At 34.7% G+C, this 22,511-nt stretch overlaps 1 long non-coding RNA gene across 1 annotated transcript; it reads left to right on the top strand.

Annotated features, from left to right (window-relative positions):
- The first annotated feature begins 2,131 nt into the window (after nucleotides 1–2,131).
- Nucleotides 2,132–4,918, top strand: LOC129928835 (uncharacterized). The gene is made up of 3 exons (XR_008780348.1): nucleotides 2,132–3,174; nucleotides 3,657–3,766; nucleotides 4,616–4,918. It is a non-coding gene; the product is annotated as an uncharacterized LOC129928835 (long non-coding RNA).
- The last annotated feature ends 17,593 nt before the right edge of the window (nucleotides 4,919–22,511 follow it).

Here is a 22,511-nt window from a genome sequence, read left to right as displayed (position 1 = left end):
TGGCACTAGGGAAGAAGGAGCAATTGTATGAATTTGTTCTAGCGTATGGAATAAGAAATTTGTTGCTGAATAAGAAATTTGCGAGGCCCCTCAATGAGGGATAACGACAGTAATAAAGTGACAGTTTTCAGGAAGTGACGACATAGTTGCTAGATAAACAAAATGGAATTTCGGTGCTAGGCAGAACGACTCTCCAAAATCACAGAGAATAAATCTTGTTTTTAACAGAAAAATAATAATAAATAGCTGTTCGTCTACAATATTTTTTAGTCAACACAGTAACTACACATCACAACATGGGGGAGGTAACTCTAGACCAATATTTTGTTTTTCATGTTACTTTTAAAGGTTGTCTTCTCTTCTTCCCCTAAAATATTCATAATAATTTGCGTTTCAATATATGACCTTTGACCTAACGCTCACCAATACTTTTCTTAACATCCAGCTTACAATTACTCCTAAAAATAGTATGTATTTGGTATAGTTGTAAATATCAATGTAGTGTTTAATCCTAAGCTTAGCTTAAATTATTTGAGAAATTAATTTAATTAGAGAAATTGATTTTAGTAGAGAAATTGATTTAATTAGAGAAATTAATTTAATAAGAGAAATTGATTTCATTAAAGAAATTGATTTTATTAGAGAAATTGATTTTGGTAGAGACATTGATTTAAGTAGAGAAATTGATTTAAGTAGAGAAATTGATTTTAGTAATTTTAGTAGAGAAATACAATATCATTGAACAATTTCACTTTCAATAATCAAGTCATTTGAGACATTTTTGTTCCCACGGCGATCAATCCACTAATTGTATAGTTATTACTTACTTGAACATTCTCATTCTAACTATCTTATAACATTAAAACGGTTTTCTCTCTCTCTTTCCTATTTGGTACTACGATACTATGAATACTATGAATACATAACTTCTCCTCAAAATACTCATTCCTCTATGTTCATTTTCTACTTATAATATCTTTTTAAAAAAATGCACATATCTAGATTAGAATACTGATATTTGATAAACGACCAACCTATTTTGACTTCTGATGAGACTTTGCGTTACACCAAAGACTATATATTACATGGACTGCCAACACTAAGGAAACTAAGCGTAAGTTCCATTCACCGAGGCGTCCTTGGTTGCGTGGTAAATTTACTTCCGGTAGAATTTGTTACTATATAAAGAAACTATTCCCGAAGATTTTTATCATCAATTTTACAGCAAATCATAAATGGAAACTTAATTGTCATATACGATGTTACAGAGGTAAGTGTGCACAAATCAATTTGTGACTTAGATCTATGACTATAAAGCTTTGTAACTGATTTTCTTAGCCAATATAGATAATTAGCCAAGCCTGTATTTCGTGTATTCTTGTTTACGACATTAATTGTCTGCTCATAGGTGCTGCCAGTTTGGATTATGTTTTTCTTTTTTTTTTCATCACATTTGATAATTATTATCATTATTTTTACAATGTATATTTTAAATGTGATAAGCGATTTACTGAAAGAGTCAATACATTTCTGAGAGTGTCATTTATTAATTTTGTATATAATGGGTGATATAGGCCTAAGTTAAGTCTGTGAATGAGTCAGTCTAAATAAAATAACAATATAGTGAGTCAATAAGCCTACAATCTTACATCTTTACCAACTTTTGTTCAGATCTACAAATATTTTTATTAATCAATTTGATTTTAATTTCAAGATAATGTGCATTTTTATCTATAGTAATGGAAAATCAACCATAAAAAAAAAATCAACGAGTATGTATGACTAACTGAAAAATCTGCATAAAAATTTCGGCCTTCAAGTTTTTAGTGATTTTTTTAAACTAACTAGAATCCCAAATAACATCCAATTCTTCTAAAAGCTATAAAAAGATCTGATATTGTTTCGAATATATTCGCCCAATAAAATTTTAGAATCATTAGGCTCTACTTCACTAGAAAGTGATTGTACACATTAACATGTAGACTTTCACCCAGATGTAGTGACCTATGGCTATAAACTTTATCTACAAATACGAACTTACACACAACACACTACTATATATATATATATATATATGTATATATATATATATATATATAAATATATATATATATATATATATATATATAATATATAATAGAACACTAAACACTATTTATGTAAATGCCCATTTTTAAGTTTGTAAAATAATAATTTGTTTTTATAAAAAATCTGGCTATGCCTATAGTACTCTTAACAAAATTATGACTAAAAATATTATGAACGTCGAGTCTCTAGATTCAACATCTTTGTGTGTCTGATAAACCCAGAGAATGAAGATATAGAATCTATATAGGCCCCCTATTATATAGAATCTAGCTCTAGTTGACTCTAGACTAGATCTAGGATAATTTCAAGTCTAGATGTTCAGCTTCATCTTACCTTGATCATGATGATTAATTTTTATCTGACTTCCTGACTTGTTAACTTAAACTTCGTCTTACTTAGCCCTTAGGCGCCTTAGCCTTAGCCGGCTTAGCTTCTTCATATGTGAATCATGAATGGAAGTGCTTGGCTCACAGTGTCACAGATCGTTCTTTAAACTATTTGAAGATCGACTTTATCTTTACTAACGACTCTAATCTATATCTAGTTTATATCTATATTTTTTATGATAATAATAGACCTAGACTCTTATACTTATAATAAAGACAAAGTTATAAGATCTAGAATCTGTATCTAGATCTATTCCCATTTGTGATTTATACACTACAGATTTAATGTTTCTGATGAGCAATACTACTATCTACAGCCATGCCCATTAACATAGGCCCTACTCATGTACTAGATCTAGCTCTTTTGATCACAACTCATATCTTGCCTAGATATAAACAACTGTACTAGATTGGACTAGACATTCTAATCGGTTCTATTTTCGTTTTTCATTATTCTCACATATTCTAGTAGGCAATAGGTACCAAATTGTGCTATTTATTCACTGTAGATCTAGATCTTAACTTTTCTCTTAACTACCAAAGAAGTACACAAAGGATGTTGAAAGGTACCCAAAGGGCTCTAATTGCTACCATTCAATGTGTGGAATCAAGTATTTACCCAGATACTGCCACAATATGCTCTTATTGTTTTCAAAGGAGTTTTCACACAGTGCCAGAAGCTGTATAAATACATTTAACAGTAAGTTTTTAAGTAATTAATCATTTATTTTTAAACGTTATGTAAGTCTATTTTAATTGTAAGAATCCATGTGCTATTTTATTTAAAGCTAACTTTTAGGTGAATATTTACACAATATTGTTGTTATGTTGTAAATAAAACATATTATATTCCCTCCAGCCTGTGCAGGGTATTTCTAAAGTGATAGTTTTCTCATGCAGGCCAATACCACTCTTTTGTTATCTAAGGTGTTTTCCTTCAAATTATACTTTCTTGCATAAGAATTAAATATAATATATTATGCAACAATTCTCAATTAGAAGTACAGATTAACCAGTTATCTTGGTGGAAAAGGATGTCAGATGAGTTGAGAAAATGCTTAAAGAAAGTCTTTACATAATTCTTTGAACTAAGTCACTATAAATATTTTGGAGATTTTTTAAATTTAATTATAATTTTATTATTGCTCACATTAAAAGCAATTGTTCTTTTCTTTTCCGCAGATGTATATTTCAAGAAGAAATGATGCTTTCTTATTTCTAAGAGTTTATCAATAGGATGAATGCCACAAAACTCACATGTTATGCCAGAAACTCTTCCTACGAAACTTCCAGTAAGTAAAAAAAAAAGTAAAGTTTCCCTTTCAGACCTTGTGATCGATAGGGCAGATGATGTAAAGATCATCTGTTTCTGACCATTCTGTTGCCTACGGTTAACGAGGGTGTCATGTGGCCAGCACAGTGACCAACCGCCATTACTTTCCCCAACTAATGTCAGGTACCCATTAGACCTGAGTGGACTCAGACTCAAATTAAAAATTCCAGTCTTCACCAGGATTTGAACCCCGGTCCCCGGTTCGGAAGCCAAGCGCTTTACCGCTAAGCCACCAGGCCTCCTTCCAGTAAGTAGGGCAGCTTAAAATTTAATACTTTTATCTTAGTGCAAAAAGAATAAAAGCTGTCTTCAAATTCTCCCTTTAAATTTGCAAAGATATGTTTATAATTTAATGTATGCAGTAAAAAATTATGTTTCAAACACTCAGTACAATATTCAATGACTCTCTTTATTTGGGTTACCTCAGCATGCTTGTGCAGAAAATTTCCTGAATTTTTTCTTAAATCTGTTCCCTTCACTTTCAAGTGCATTTAATCATTCATTAAATTTTCATAATATTACTGAATATAATGTAAAAGATTAAATATTGTTATTATTATACTATTCCTTTTTTTTTGTAATATTTTAGTTTCATAATATGTTCCCATAGCATTTTTTGTGTAAAACCTCTAATATACTTTACTATACTCCTAATATACTCTTTAAGGAAGTGTTTTGTTAGATGTTTTCAGAATTGATTTTATCCATAAAGGACTTGAACATATGGAAGTTTGGTACTATATGAAACTGAGATTGAATTGGTGACTTGTTATGAATTTAATGTATGTTGTTTCTATTCCATCAACAGTACTAGAATTTGTCCAGTGCCTGTGATCCTCTGAGTTAAAGGAGAATGTGCTCCATAATACCTGCTAGTAGCTTGCTGATAGCTGGAAGTTCATGAATACTATGTTGTCCTTGATTTGATGATTCTGAAAACTACCATTTCTTAAGACTTGAGCATTATTTCTATAATTTAAAAAAATCTTTTCAGGAAATATTGTGTTTATAATATTAAGAAAGTGAAGATAATATTGTTCTTACTAATATTATTGTTATTATTATTATTAAAATAGAAAGCACATCATTACAATATTAACTTGTCAATAAATGTTAGCATTATTCAATTTTTAGTTACATGTTCAGACTATTAAATTTTATTATTTAAATTATAGCAACTTTCTCTTTCAGTCAAGCTTAAGATACATTCCTGTAAAAAGTCTATAATAATAAGTTAATACTTCACAAAAAAAAGTGTTTGAATGGTTTTCATTTGTTTGTACATCAAATATGTATTAATATAATTATCATTTTTAGATGAAACATTAAATACTGAAGATGACCATTTCAATTTCTGATGTAGGCCTATTCTCATTTCATAAAACAAACAGAATATTATCTGAAATTTCATCCTTTCATGGTAACTGTAACTGGCTTCATAAAAAAATGGATTGATGACTTGGTTGACTATACATTTTTGTATAAATAATGCATCAATGAATGTAGCTTATACTGTTCTTTTCCTCATCTTGAAAAGTGCTGACTGATAATTTGCTGTTGCATTTTGTTTTCATAAGTCAATGACTCATGATACTCTAAATGACAAATATCTTCTACTCATTACAATAGCACATTTCCATGCTGTTTGTCTAAGTGGAAGCAGATAAAATTTGTTCCTCTATTTGCTGCCAAATCTCAAAATTCATGAGCAGCTGAAAAAAAAAAGAAAAGAAATTCAAACTAGTTTAGACATGTTATAAATATATGTTACAAATATATATATATTTGCTAATAAAAAATGTAAGACTACTTTATGTTACAACAATGGACAGCATCTTTAAAGCTGATTTCAATGCAATCACAAGAAATAATTTTTTCTCTACAATTAGGCCTGCTTTAATTATTTTTTTTTAATGTAAATAAATTTTATGCATAGGATTAAATATAACATGTACTTAAGGAGATTTTTTACCTATTATTTCACAATTACAAGTAATTTAAAGTGATACATGTATTGATAACACAATGTTATTGGAGAAAGTAAAAAAAAATCTCACTTTTAGTAGATCCCTTTCAATTTGAAAGTTAGTGACAATCAAATCAGGTTTTTGGAAGTAGTATGCTCCTTTAATAAAAAAAAACAACAAACGAAAAATGCATTATAAAAAGTTTTCGCTTTAAATAAAATTTCTCTTGGGTGACTTGAGTAGAAAGTAATAGAAATATGAACTTCATTTAGCAATATGCTCACACTAAGCAGAAGTGGGTTTTACTAGTGAAAATTGTCTGTCCAAATAAGCTATTGAAACTACTGTCAGCTTCACATGATAGGAACTGTAAAGTTTGACAGTTCTTCCTCTAAGACTTTTAGGTACCGGTATTATCTATCAAGAGCAGAGTAAAACAAGGATGGGTTTTGGCCATCAACACTATTCGGAATTGTTTCGTCTGTAATCTCATAGCGCCTTTGAAGATGGAGTATATATCCACAATAGATCAGATGGAAGGCTTCTTAAACTGGCTTGACCAAAACGAGGAGACGACATTAGGGAACTGATGTTTGACGACGATGTGACTCTCACTACCATTCGCAGTCATGATTACAAAGGCTAGTCAATACTTCGACAGCTGCAGGTCAATAGTTCAATCTTACAATAACTCTCACCAAGACAGAAAAAAGGGCATAAAAAGTCAACATCATCAAACTCCATTTGAGTGAGGGCTTGAGAGGCTCAAATCTTCTCTTGCAAAAGCTCTGGACAGAAACCCTGCTGTATTGCGTAGTGCATATATGTCACCATACAGATCGAGAATTTTTGGTTTCTCTGACCTGTTGAGACGGAGATCAGCAAGTCTGGGGCAGTCAAACAGAATATGAGGCACGGGGGCACCGGGATTCGAAATTTGGCCATAGCCGTGAGTGGCGTGAGAAACATGAGGCAACAGGACAGTGGCCTGTCCTGCACTGTGTTATAATAACTTGCTATAAAACATCACAGAATGTACTTTTTCTATTTTATCAACGACACCATCTAAATGCCAAACATACTTTTCTTACATTTTTCAACTCGGAGAAAATTTTACATCTAGACTTATTACCTTTACTTTAGGCCTACACATAATATAGGACTTTTTTACAACTTTTAAACGAAAGGTCATTTTAGCCTATTATAGTAAGAGCATATAGATCTAAATGTACCGGGTTATCCTTCTGAATAAGTCTTACTATTTGGTTTATATAGCCTATATATATAGGCTATGCTCTCACAAGAACCTCAATTCAATCAATGTTGTAAACAAGAAAATACACGAAATACAGGCTGGGCTAATTAGTCTATATTGGCTAAGAAAATCAGCTATAAAGCTTTACAGTTATAGATCTAAGTCAGAAATTGATTTATGCACACTTGCCTCTGTAACTTCTTCTTTAACAATTCAGTTTCCATTCATGATTTGCTGTAAAAGTGGTGGTAAAAATCTTCGGGAATGGTTTCTTTATATAGTAAAAAAAAATCTACCGGAAGTCAATTTACCACGCAACCAAGGACGCCTCCGTGAACGGGACTTGTTTATTGAAGAATATAGGCCTAGTGCGTAGAGTTGGCAGTCCATGTAATATATAGTCTTTGGTTACACAAAAAAGGTTGAATGTGATCTAGTTACTGCATTATTTTTTTTACTTCCCTTGAGTTTAATTTGTTAATATATAAAGAACCTTTGTTTGATCCAAGAATAGTCAAAGGGAGATAACAAACAAATTATTTACTCAAATTCCATTTCAACATTATTACTGTACTTTATGGTTCAACTTCTAACGATGATTTAAAAAAAAAAAAAAAAAAAAAAACGATTTTGGGCAATAAAGTAAGTTTGCCACTAATATTCATCAGATATAATGGTCTATCTAGAGAAGTAAAGATTTTATATGTTTCCAGAATGGATTGTAATACCTAAAACTAGGTCTAGATCTAGCTTGATCAATCTCCAGTTTGTATCGCGAATGCAAATGGAGCTATTAATTTTTATTTGCAAGGGGAAAGTTTGGTCACCTGTACACAATTGTAGCTTAAAGAAGTTCAAGAATTATTTTTTTCGTGTTGCAAACTTATGTAATTTTGTTAGAAGAATAAATCTTTTGAGTTTCTCTTTATTACAGTCACATGTTATTAATTTTGAATGTATGCATACAGTTAATAATTATTATTTAAAAAAAATATTAGTGCACGCTAAATGAATATATGGAGATGCTGTGGCTGAGGGGTAAAGCACTTGGAACTGGAAGTCCCGTGATGAAATCCTGGTGAGGACTGTAGGCTGACAACTTCGGGGGCCGATTTTGAGTTTGTGTTTCACACAAACTGTCTTTGTAACCGTGTTTTATACTATAATCAGCGGCGTCACTAGAGAGGTGCGGAAAGTATGGACAAAACCAGGTGACACATTTCAGGGGTGAGTGTAATGTAGCTAGACCTAATCACATTGTGGGATAGTGCTGACCAGAACTTTGAAGAATACTTAGTAAGTTTTGAAGAGTGGAGAGCAAGGGCTGCCGGACTTCGCTACAGCTGACGGTAAAGTTCCCGACGCCGTGGTCTATTTTTATCACGTTGTTAAAAACTCGATAAGGAAATGTTATCACTTTTGTGAGAATTTCGTAAGAAAATAAATTTATCAGCTTTATCTTCTCGTTTTTTTTTAAAGCTATGTCTAAATGGACTCGATTATAAATTGTAGCTCTGACTGACTTAACTATTTTCCAACGTTGGAGAATATTGTGTGAGCCATTTTTTTAAATCCAAAATTATGGCCGAAATAATATTTGTGCACTGTGTACATATTTTTTGTTTAACTTACAGACACTTTTAATAGTATACATGCTGTATCAGTAAACGGGAACTTTACCAATAGATCTTAGTGCGCCTCTATCAAATAAGCCTCTGCCTCTATTTTGCAGCTTCACTCCTGTCAAGGCGGGTTTTATGGGTTTATCTAGGGGATGATATAATGAACCGGATTCCCCCGCCTCAACGGGCAAATGTATTGATCAAAGAACAGCAGCAAACCAAGTTGCATAATAACCGAACTGAAAATAAGTGGTCAGCGATCGTTGAACAATAACAATATTTAATACTAAATACAAATACTTAGATTCATTATATGTGCAAATCATGTGATAAAAAAAATTAATGCATTGTTATTTATACACATGAACACACCTCACGCTCGGTTCCGGCCACACGGCCCGGTGGTTCCAAATAGTAGAACACGGAGATGCAAGGTTCAAACTAATCAAGGGTCAGTGACACTGTTACGGCTCCAAGGGTCAGTGACACTGTCACGGCTCCAAGGGTCAGTGATACTGTCACGGTTCCAAGGGTCAGTGACACTGTCCAAGGGCGAGCTCAAAACTACACGCTCCCTCGTAGCCACAAGCCTTACACCCTGAAACAAAGAAAATACTTGGATCTAACGATGCCGCTAAATCACAGAACTTTCATTAGAGACATCCGCATCGAAATATCAACCTAATTGACACATTTATTCACTTACGTACCGTTAACACGAGGAAACAGTGAAACTTGTAGCATAGAAGGAATCTAAAGCTAGTACGCCATCTCAGCTAAAAGAATCATACAAGAAACTTAGCGGAACGTAAAACACACACACTATTTTTGACCAAAAAAAAAAAAACCAAAAAAAAACCCAGGCACAATGTCAACTAATTTCTATGCTTAAAAACACGACTATTTGACAAGAAAGACAACTTCACGAAAATAACACAATGCACTTCAATATTAGACCATCAGACCATACCAACATTTACACTACCTAGAAATTATTGAAGTTGTCATTTGTCATACAAACTAGACATTGATCTAGCTAGATCTAGACCTAGTTTTAGATCTAAATCTAGGTCTAGATCAAGCTAGATCATTGTCAAGTGTATAGTGTACATAGTGATTATGTGTGAAAACTGCGTGGTAAAAAGTAAATATAGAAGTGAACCTAGGTGCTGAAACAAATGATGATACATACATATTAAACATAAATGAAAAGCAGCACCAGGGACCAAGTTTTTAAATGAGAGAAAGTAGTGTATTAAATGCGACGAAAATAAAGGACTGCGCCGACCAAGGCTCGAATTTGTGACCCTGGAATCGACAACACTTCATTAGTTTGAGGCGCGAGAAGCTTCTTTCACCAGATTACACAATTACGGCTAATGCATAATGCCGTTTTTTATTTATCGCGCGTAGGATTGGCGTTTCCCATATTGAATGACACCCCAAAATGACAATTTTTGTCTATATATTTCCGTATATTTTAAGGACTTTTTCGTATATTTTGTAATTTCGGGACATTTCCAGGAGCTCCTGGTAAATCGACAGGAGGGCGCGGGAAATCTGTTTTAAGTTATAATATGGTTTAATTTAATAATTTATACACCTAGAATTAGCACAGAGTCCTATGAAAGTGCGGGTCCTATGAAAGTGCGATCGCATAGTCTGCAGTGGCCTATGGTCGGTACTGCAAAATACAGGCGTATGCTACGCCGCCGGTCGACTAGTAGACATTATAAAGCCTGAGAACAAATCATCGGGCATAGCCTGTACTTATCTTATCTTATCTTATATAATACAGACGTTACTTCAAAAAAGAAGATGATTACGTCCTACACGTCATGCATTTAGTCATGCATATTAACCAATGACTTAAATTCTGCCAAGTCACTGATTTTCCTGGCTAGCTCAGGCAACCCATTCCATGCTCTAATAGCACTAGGGAAGAAGGAGCATTTGTACAAATTTGTCCTAGCATATGGGACGAGGAATGTGCCTTTATCTTTGTGTCTACGAAGACCTCCAAGGGGTCTACGAAAGTAAAAAAATAAATTGGGGGTCTATGAGATGTCCACGGGGGTCTACGGTAATAGATTTCATTTAAGCAGGTCGTTACTTAATTTTCACATTCCATTAATGTAATTATTTCATACACTAATATATGATTTGTACCCAAGTTAATCCTTTCAATATTTATCCTGCTATTGAAACGAAACATTGTTGTATTCAATTTCAATACTTATTTAAATAGCTTAATTTTGTCTACATATAACTAATATTTAGAAAAAAAAAAAGAAATGTAGACAGTACAGCATTAATTATTTAAAATTGGGATTCATTCCTTCCTTGTTAAACACACAGTTGCCTAAGTGACTCTTTTATGACAATATGAGACCAGTTACGCTGGAGGATCATCTGAGACAATGCCACCCTGACAAAAATTAAGATTTGAACAACTTCCGACCACTCAGAGTTCAGAAAAGACCCACAAAATCTCTGTTCGACATCATATAGAGAAGATTTTGGTTTGTGAGCGTCTTTCAAGATTTCTTTACTTATAGCAAAATACGGAAAACAGCAAAGGTCAAACATCGATTTTACCAGCCGTTTTACAAAAACCTAGATCTGTTACTATTAAAAGAATTTCTTTAAGCGACAATACAGTTTAAGGTCGCTTCGGTGGCATGAGTTATAAAATTAAAAGCTTCTTATGTAAATCTTTGCAAAAGATAGAAATACAGTTTGGTCTGACAAGGTGTAGCGCTGTGTGCTAAATACTGTCTAATGGTCACCATCTTATCTCATCTTTTCTATGCCTGTGGTCCTTTCTGGGCATAGGCCACCAACCAGCTTTCTCCAAGCATCTCGGTTCTGGGCGAGACTCTCCAACTGTCCCCACGTCTTGCCCATCTGCTTGGCATCTGCTTCCAAATCGCGGTGCCATGGTAAAGCTCGAGCAGCCTTCCATCAGCTTATCAACACCTGGGGATCTTTGGAAAAAAGCACCACCACCAAGATTAGGCTATGTAACACCATTGTTAAGCCAATACTACTTTATGGAGCAGAGACCTGGAGAACCACCATCACCACCATGAAACAATCCAGGTATTCATCAATACCTGCCTGAGGAAGATTCTTATAATCCGCTGGCCAGACAAGATCTCGAATGAGGAAATGTGGCAAAGAACAAAGCAGCAGCCCATTGAAGTAGATATCCTTCAGAGACGCTGGAGATGGATAGGTCACACCCTTCGCCAGCCTGCATCCAGCATAACAAGGCAAGCCCTAACCTGGAAACCACAAGGAAAGAAGAAAAGGGGACGGCCCAGGAATACATGGCGCGAATGGTCACCGTCTCCTTATATTTCCTTAAGGTTGACCCACGAGACCTGGTTTAGGCTCCAGTTATTCACCTTTGCCCCTCTCCTGTTAATGAAAACAGTTCCGCAGATTTAATATCTGAGCCACACGTGAAAGATCAAGAAATACACTAGCAACTGCTATTTGCGAAACTTTTTACAACGATACTTAAGGCATATTCATTAATTAATTAATTAACATTTTATGTTAGAAAGACTAATTCATAGAAAAACAGATTCGTATATAAAACATAATATCCTTAGTTGTGTAGTTTTAAATTACTATTTCACTCTTCAACGCACTAAAGCTAGAAATTGGTTTAAAAATATTGTTGATGAATTAGCAAAAATTTGCAAATTGAGTAGGGGGTCTACCGAAAACCAGAAAACATGCCAAGGGGTCTACGAGACAAAAAAGTTTGGGAACCACTGGTCTAAGATATCGGTACGCGACGTTTTGGAGCAGCCGTTTTGGCGCGAGACCTTTTGACGCGAGCCGTTTTGGCGCAAGGGACGTTTTGGCGCGAGATATTCTGATTATAATTTAAGAAACAGGTAACTTTTAAAATAAATATTTCACTATACACTATTATTGTGTGTATAGAATGAGTTCTATCCCCACCCACTGAATTGTATTTTGACAAAGGGTTTACGTTTGTAAATGCTTTCAATTTTTATAAAATTACGGTAAAATCCACCCAGATACCCCTTTCTTTCTTTTCCTTACCCCCCGCCCCCTCCCCACACCATTTTCCGATTAGTTCAGATAAGTTATAAGAAAGCTAAAAGCATGAAATGAAACAAAAACAATTGGTAAAAATATCGTCGTCACGGAGTAGTTCAAAGAAGACTAATTCATCAAGCGCTGGTTGTGAGTGTGTATGTGTTTCGTGTGTGAATGTTAATTGTATTTGCATCTATATTGTTATTGTTACAGTGACAACGCTGAGGTGGTCAGTTAAAGTCAAAATGAATTTCCATTTGACCAATACAAATTATCTAATCTATCTTATGTTACCAACAGCAAAGATCTTTTGTTGTTGGTCTAGATCTATTACAAATTTAATTACATGACTAATCCAAAATTATTGATATAATTACACTTCGTATAAGCTTTTTTGTTTTAAAAAAAAGTTTTATTTTTCTTTGTTTGTTTGTTTTGTTTTTTTGTTGTTTTTTTTTATAAAAAAGTGCCTCTCAGTAAAGAAACATGCACAAGTCAAAATGCTTTAAAATGAAACACTAACAGGCATAGACATGCAATTAATGATACGTCACAATGATTAATGGACAGTGTGATTATGGATGGCTGCCTAGTATTGTTGTATTTTAGTCTCGAAAATCCCGGGATCAAACCCTTCCCGTCTGTCAGGTCTTTGCTGAATGAAATTACTGAATTATTATTATGTATTAATGTGTCTAGATATTACAGTAATTTTGAATTACAATTGTGTGTTTTATATTGTAATACAATTAAAACTTGTAATATTTTAGGCCCAAGTTCAGCCCGACAGTCACACCATACACACTATGTTATACATAAATTAATAAACGAGGTATATGATGATTAAAATAAAATTATGAAATTAATCTAATGATATATTTACAAATGATAATGACATATGATCTATGAAATGATAAGCAAATATACGTGTATATAATATGATAAGAAAAATTCAATACTTATAATAATATTGTAGAAAATACTTAAGTATTTAAATATAAACAAGAATAATTCACATTAACTGTAAGGTTCAGTACAATTGTCCACATAAACCTTCAAGACAACAACTGGTAATCCCGTAGATCTAGCTTCTGGCCCGGATACTGTTCACCGACGACCATTTATCAAAAGTTCATAATTCACACTGTAACACCAGGTCTGGACACAGCAACCCGCAGTCTGGAATCTGGAACCTCAGACTCGTGAAACAAACTTGAACGTCAGACAGACTAACTGAGATGAAGACCTCAGTCCTGTAGACTAAAGTTGAAATCTTAATACTGAAAACTGAGACTAAAAACTGAGACTTGACACTGAGACTGGAACTGAGACTGACACTGAGTCTTGAGACTGAGACTTGACGCTAAGACCTTATAGAAAGACAAAAGAACAAATTCTTCTAATCTTTCAGTCTAATTATAAAAAATACAAATACGATCGAATGGTCGAATCCAATTACAAACACCTATATCTTAAGAAAGTACAACTCACCCTAAACAGGGGGTCAAGATAATCCTTTTAGATTATATCCAAGGCAAATGCTAAGGCAGTCCAGTAACATAAGCACAAGGAGAAATTCTGGAGCTCCCCAAAAACACAACTTGTCTCTACAGATGGAAAGAATGAAACAGACGATCTATGACGAAAGTCATACGCGCACTCACAATACGTCACCAGAAATAATGACATGCAACAAGGGGAGATCATTCGGCACCTTCGACATACACGGGGTCACGGAGGTCACGGATCATTCCCCTAGCCTACACAATAAAATAAAAAAAAAACAGCGCAAATGACGTCATCGCCTAGTGATGAACGCGGCGCTAAGCAACCAATTCATTAGGTGCGACACCGTCACAATCCTCCGCCATCTTGTGGCAGGTTTTTATTAGGATGTTATAATCCTTAATTTTGAGGGAAAATTCAAAAAAATGTGAAATAAACAAAGTATGAAAGGTCAGACCTCGACTTTGGACCATGATATTAACATACTTCTCCCACCCCCTATAAACTAAATGTGAGGTGTGCGAAACGCACATGATTATATTCATTAGTTTTCATTTTTTTTTAAAGTGATGGTATTACAAATTTAACAAATCATGTTCGTTTCCACTTACATTTGCATCACATTTTTCTATCATTGTTTTGTTTTCCTTTGGAAAATATTAAAACCAGCATTAATTTCTAGTAATGGGCAAAAGTTAACTAAAAATTTAGAAACTTTTAGTTTAACTAAAAAAAGTTAATTAAGGCCATTGTTTAAATAGGTTACTAACTAAATAGTTTAATTAAAATGTGTACAACTTTTCAACACGTGGTCAGGGTTAAAACACACATCCCTGTTTTCTGGTCATGTGATATTAATAACTTTGATTATCAAAAAAATAATGCAGTTAGGCCTAACGACTATTTAGTCTGTCTGCATTTGAAGAGGGTAAAGTAAGATGCTGGTAAAAGTTATGGGAGTAAATATTTGCACTTGAAACTAGCAGTATAATAAAATGTTAAACATTTGTTTGCCAAAAGCTTCTATGCAGTATTATGAATGAGGTTGTTCCGAATTTTTTTGTGAGCCACGTGGTGGTGTTTAATTTCTGTTTCTAGTGGGAATCTGATTAGTGAGTTAGGTCAATATTTAGTGGTTTTAATCAATTCATTTGCGGCAATATTTTTTTAACTGCAGGAACATCAAGTACACCCTTTTATAGTCTTAAGTTTTATAATTGAGATCTAAGTCTAAATCAACAGCTAGGTCTATATAGATCTAAAAGCATTAGGGTAACCAACTCTAGAAAAAAAATCTTAACCCACGCCCTCTCTGACCAAAAAGTAAATAGACTGTGTCCAACTGATTTTAACAACCTGGTCAGCTAGACATACACATGTAGGCCTAGTGTACTGTACGTGTGTAGTCGATGATACTACAAGACTACCATGCATTTTTTTCATTACGCGTTATGCAATAGTGTTTGCTTAATGTGGAGTGGTCAGTCAAGAAAATAACACACTGGCGTGGTTAGTCAAGCATGTTCGTAGATATATCTTTACACTAAAATAGTTACACACACTACATGCCCAGAAAGTAAATAGACGGTGTGTCCGACTGATTTTAACAACCTGGCCAGATAGACGTACACGTGTAGGCCTATATAGTGTACTGAGTTTTAATTATGTGTGTGAGTGTGTTTAATAATGCATGTATGAGACTATTTTCTTTTTTTTTATGTAAGACATAATTATACACACGTGACCTGCTGAAACAGGCCACTAACACTGGACCACAAATCGACTTTGATGTAGCTGCATAATATTTTGCAAGTCGCGGAAAATACTTGATACATTTCGAACCCAGGAGTCTTATAGAATCAACAGGTGGACCCAATTTCTTTTGAGATACCCGCCCATGTAAAGAAGCCTGATTCATTGTTTTATCATAAACTGTCAACATAATGATCATATTAAGAAATTTAAAGATTTCCATCTGTTAAAAGCGGAATAAGTATTCTGTTTATAAAAGATGAGAAGAGACCAATATTTCAAAAAATTAACATAGAAACTTTCAACTCATCTGTCTTTTCCATAAACTCTTTATTTTTTTTTATTTTCAAAACATTATATTTTATCGTGATTTGTAGCCATTTTGCAATGTCCAACCATATATATTGTATATAAATATTATATCACATAAATGTACATATATATTGAATATATGCGTAGATATAGGTAAAAATTAATTACCATAAACAAAATTTGAAGGAGGTAACACACCTATAAACTCACACAATAGATCTTCCTAAAGGGGTTACCTATTAATAATATAAAAAGTGGTGTTGATAATAGAGATTAATGCAGTTATTAAAAATATGAATACTACTTTAGTTTAAGTGGGAGTGTGTGCCCTCCCCCTCCCCGGCCCATCCTATTTTAAAAGTACGACCCCTACCTTCCCCACAAGCAGAGGGCGATTGCGATTATATTTATCGCAAACACTCCCAGACATAAAATATATTATAAATCTTTTTAATATAAAGTATTTACATTAGTAACCAAATATTTAAATAAATTGCATAACCATCAATTTAAAAAAAACTTACTAGTCAACCTTAAGGGTTGGTGATGGAGGGAAGCAATGAGCGGAGAATCATCACTACCTCACCTCCCCTGAATCCTGTGATCTCTAAATTATAATGACTCATGAGTCTTTTTTTTTCACACATTCTCATGATTGCCATTTTTCCCCCATTTTGTCAGCTTTTTCTTTAGTTCGAATCGTTATAGTTGCTATTTATTATCACGGCACCGATAGCCCATGGCCTAAGGATAAAGTATATGTTAACATTTTTTAATTATTTTCAAAATTAAGGTTGCTAATTAAAGAGTGCCTAATTAAAGAGTGCCTAATTTTCCGCCTTGTCAAAAAGTGCCTAATTATCCGGTGCCTAAATTTCCGGGTGCCTAATTATCCGGATGCCTAAATTTCCAGGTGCCTAAATATCCGGTGCCTAAATTTCCTAAATTCAAGCAAACTAGTCACCAAATTTCATGAGCTTAGCCAAAAGGGGTTTCGTGGTTGCCTTCCCCCCTCCAATACAAAAACTAAAGCATTTTACCATTGTCTACCAGTCGCTGAACTCCACTGAATAGTAGATTTGGTTTTTGAATTTTTTTAGCGGAAGAGTAGCGGGCTGATTGCACTGTAGATACCTCAGAATATGCATTTTTTAAAGCTTAAAATAACGGAAATGATGCTTGGTTGAACTAATCCCATTTATTATTTGCACGGGGAAAAATGTCATTAGCTATAAAACGTATTTTCATAAGCACAATGTTTTATCGTACTGGCTTAGGAGGCTGAGGAAGCCATAGCACTCGAGTTTGAATTCCGGTCGCTCACTTTTTTATAAATACATTTAAAAAGCGATAACCCAGATACCCCCTTCTTTGTCCCCTACCCATTTTCCAACAGGTCCAGACAACTGACAGTATTGAGAAGGTTAGAAGCATGAAATTGGGTAAAACAAAAACAATTAGTAAAAATATTTCTAATCGCACAGATTTATAATTGTCGGTTTCGATCTATTACAAATGTAATCACATAACTGACCTAAACTAATGGATACAACTAAACTTAATATAGTTTTTGTTTATTTGCTTGCTTGTTTCTTTTTTTTATTATTTTTATTTTGGATACCTCATAGACGTTGAGGTTTAGTCTACGAAAGTGTAGTGAGATAGTAGACCTTTTTTTTTAAAGCCACCAGTATTCATCATCGTATGCACGTGACTAAACAGTTCAAATCTCGTTGTCAGGTTGGGCGACGAAGTTCAACAAGGGCGCCGACACTAGATTGTTACTCCCAAAAGGACCCAGGGCATCTAGTTGACCCGAGAATTTATACCCATCACTCAATGTCACAGCGACCAGGAGTTGACGGATATCGGTGTCCCGTGGTTCGTGCTGCAGCCGATGCATTACAGTTCAATATGTTACCCAGTGCTCGCTACATCTCTTCTTTCAGTAGCCAAAAGACGTCGTCGAGGACACCAGCTAGTTGTCTGTCCTTCAGGGGCGAGTTTATATGTGGGTTTTATCCCTTGGTAGAAAGTAAGACTTAATAACTATGCGAAGGCATGTTATCGAGAGTTTGGAATGCGTTTTCAACTTGAAGCTGTTGAAGAGATTAACTTGACTTGACTCTTAAGTTGACCCCTAACTTGACTTTTAAGTTGAGTTTTAGTTGATTTTTGAATTGACTTGACTTTAAACTTGACCTTTAAATTGACTTGACTTTTAAATGGACATGTCTTTTAACTTGACTTTTAAATTGCTTTGACTTTCAGCTTGACTGGAATTTACATTGACTTGACTTTTAATTTGACTTTTAGCTTGACTTGACTTTAACTTAAACTGACGCTAACTTGACTTTCAGTTTGACTTGACTTTTAGCTTGACTTTTGACTTGACTTTGAGTTTAACTTGACTTTTAGCTTGACTTTTCACTTGACTTTTCACTTGACTTTTCACTTGACTTTTCACTTGACTTTTAACTTGACTTTTAACTTGACTTTTAACTTGACTTGATTTTTAGCTCGACTTTTGAAGTTTTAGACCTTCCTACAGAAAAGAAGACATGAGTCCAAATCCAAACATTCTCCAAGAAGGCATGGCATGGAAGCGGTGAAAGTTCGAGCGCTGGTCAATCGTGACGACAGTCCGGAGTGTACACCACGCGACCAGACAGCCATCCTGACTATAGTCCCATTCGTTCTCGTTGTCTGCATTCCTGACGAAGATTTGATTCAGTAAGAAACGCTTCCAACAAAACAAGCAAAAATTAAAAAAAAAATACTTTAAAAAAAAATTAAGTAAAGGGAGAGGATAGACCAAATGATGCCATATCTCTTAATATTGCAAAGTTTATCTCCCATTTCCCCATAAAAAAACAAAATTAATTTATGAACACTAATTGGTTAATAAATGGGTTAAACTTTTTTAACAATCCATCATTGTCCAACATTTCAACTTGTTCCCAGAATGGGAAGTAGGAGAATAAACGTGTGAAAGAATGCATCCAGACAGACAGACAGACAGACAATGAGTTATATAAGCTCTGTAAAAAGGAGACGTTTGCTAAGTATACAACTCCACGAAACAGTGAGTGGGAGAGAAGGTGTGCCTTTATAAGAAAGGGAGACCAAGGCACAAAGAAATGCAAAAAATATTTCCATTACAAGAGTTTAGTATAGCGCCAAATGTTTTTTAAAAATTGACTCAGTTCGACATTTCCAACATAAGAAACTAGATCGAGTCATGACCTGTGCTTATGCTACGTATTTCAGATTTCGATGATAATTTAATGTTAAAGCTGGGTTAATCTTTTCCTTGATAATCCAAAATTATTATAGAATTATTCTATTTTATATTTGAAGTTTATATAAAATGAAAACATCCTGTTCTAGGAGGAGAGAAAAGAGAAAGTGTATACACATTGTTGATTCTTAGCACGTGGAATAAGAGATAAGCCTTTATGTTTGTGTCTTTCTGAATACTTTACGGTGTTGTATTTTGTAACTGTAAGCAATTGTTCAGTGTTTTATGTAATATTTTAGCTACAAAGCACCGAAAGAAGATTTTCTCTGTACTTCAATATAGTTGTCATACCGAAATCGATAATCTATGATCTCCTTTATTCTTTGAGTAACTTCTGTTTACCTAATTGAAATGAGATTAAAGATACTAGGCATTGACTATGGTCGGAACAGACAGATGATGTGTTAAAAAAAAAAGGCAGGTACCGAATATAGTTGTAGCGGGTTGTAGCACTATGTGCTGCAAGCTGCCTAAGGATCACCGGCTCCTGATTTTTCCTCAGGGTTGACCCCCAAAGTCTTTCCTATTTTCGATATAGTGCAATTCAGCAGAGATTTGAAATTAGGATTCAGAATAGTCGCTTATCTTAGGTAGGCTGGCCTAGGTGTAAGAGTTCCTTCTGCCCGAGCGATAATTTCATTTATTTTACAATAAGTGGTTGCAGATAATGTTAAACTGTTTCTATTGCCTACAGATAACTAAAGTCAACCGCCCTTTCATAAAATTATCTTGTTGTTGGGTAGGTTCCCAGGATTCCTGAAAATCCTGAAGCTCACAATCACTGTCTTCACCTGGATTCAAACCCGAAACCCATCGATTCAAATACCAAGAGCTTTACCACTCAGCCACCATGCCCCCATGTCAAAAAGTTTATTGAATTTATAATTTTAGACGGAAAAGGCTTAGAGTTAGGGTTAGAGTTAGAGTGTTACTTGTTTTGTTTTTCTCACGTGACGTTATTTATTGTCAATAAAGTTGACTTGGTCACCAGCGCCATAAAACTATGACAAGGAAAATCACAGCTGTGCTTCGCCTGAACCCGATCGACACAAGTCTTCATGGGGCCCTCGACTTCGTGTTGATGTCATGTCACATGACATTCATATTTATTCGACAACCAAGACGCGAAGTTTACAACGTGGGGTAAAAAAAAATCAATGACGTGCGTGTCTCTTGTTTCAGTGTAGGAACGACAATAACGACTTTGACTGGCTGGCTAATCCAAGGGGAGGGTATCGTACGTGTCCACGTTAGACCAGTCGTCACAGAAGGCCTGAACACTGACCTGTGACGTCGCAAACTGTGGGAAGTTTAGGCCAATAGCTATTTACCACTTCTCGAGTGGTCTCGGTCCACGACAATCAGTAAACATTTTGATTTCATCAAACCCAGCATGTGAAGCCTAGACTTGTCTGGACTTGGCTGACTGTGCGAAATGTCTATCTAGTAAGACTAAACGGAACACGCAAAATATTTATATAAAAAAAAGCTATCTAAAAGAACAAGTTTCGTACTTACAATTATATTTTTAAAAAGAATTTCAATTCGAACTCGAGGGCAAAAGCCTCCTCAAGCTAACACACTAACCACTGTGCCAGGGAAGCCCCAGGGAAGCGCTTATGAAAATAGAAGGTTTTGTAGTTATCTATAGTTAGTTTCAAACTTTTCTTTCTACAAAGTATAAAGGGTACTAATTCAACTTATACTAACAAATCAGTAAAATGTATTTCCCTTGTTCGAGATACCAAACAGTGAAAGAATTACGAATAGTTTCTTAACTAATTGTTTGTTTGTCTTTTTATTCTTGTTTTGGCAGGTACAAGAAATGTGCAAAAATTTCAATTTGATCCGAGATTGGGTGTGAGAAAAAATAGCGTGTACAAACTTTTTAATAGACAGAGTGATTTGATATAAGTTTAAAAAAAAATGCAATGCAATCTCAAATACAACCTTGTGAAACATAGAAGAACAGGGCAAGATACGTAAATAGTCCATGGTCATCCACTGTACCAAAACTCGTCCCCGAATGTCTTGACACATTATTGCTAAGGGGAAAGGATGGGCCTCAGGGCGAGAGTGTGAGGTCAATGTGACCTCTTCACTTTTATGAAAAATCTCAGAGAAAGTCACTTCTCCAGCTGGAATAGAGTGCTCATAGTGTAGTTTAAAGGCTGGGGGTTAGAGTGGAGGTGGTGGTGTTGAACAGGTTGTGAGTCTGCCTACTTGAGCTGATATTGTAGTTGCGAGTTCTTAAATATCCTCACACCCAACAGAACAAATTGAAATAGATTAAATTAACCAAGCCTTTTAGAAATTCAACATGTATTCAAACAATACGGGCACAGTCCACGTGTTAGTTAGCTAAATAAAACACGTCCATTCCTAAGCGTGACTACAAAATATCTCATCTTATCTTATGTAATACAGAAATATTGCCAGACTGATGGCCAAAATCAGAACCACCCTTGTCAGAGATATGTTATTCGCGGATGACGCAACAGTAGTGGCACACTCACAAGAGGAACTTCAGTCACTAATGTCCCGCTTCTCTCAGGCCTGTAAAGAATATGGCTTAACTATTAGCACAAAGAAAAAACAAATGTTATGGGACCACCTGCTACAGCACCACCCTCCATCCTCATAGATAACAAGCTGGATGCCGTAAATGAATTCTGCTATCTGGGATCCACAATTCAAGATGACTTGTCTCTAGAAGAGGAGATTAAAAAAAAACGCATGGTGAAGGCTACATCGGCCTTTGCTAGACTCAGGTCAAGAGTTTGGCAAAACCAGAAGCTCACTTAAGTGACCGAAATGGAAGTCTACAAGGCATGAGCTATGAGTACACTACTGTATGGCAGTGAATCATGGACCATCTACGCAAAGCAAGAGAGAAAAAGTGTGCAATA

Source organism: Biomphalaria glabrata, chromosome 10 (genome assembly GCF_947242115.1).
Source record: "Biomphalaria glabrata chromosome 10, xgBioGlab47.1, whole genome shotgun sequence".
In the NCBI taxonomy this organism is placed as follows: domain Eukaryota; kingdom Metazoa; phylum Mollusca; class Gastropoda; family Planorbidae; genus Biomphalaria; species Biomphalaria glabrata.
This window is presented reverse-complemented; position numbering and strand designations above follow the sequence as displayed.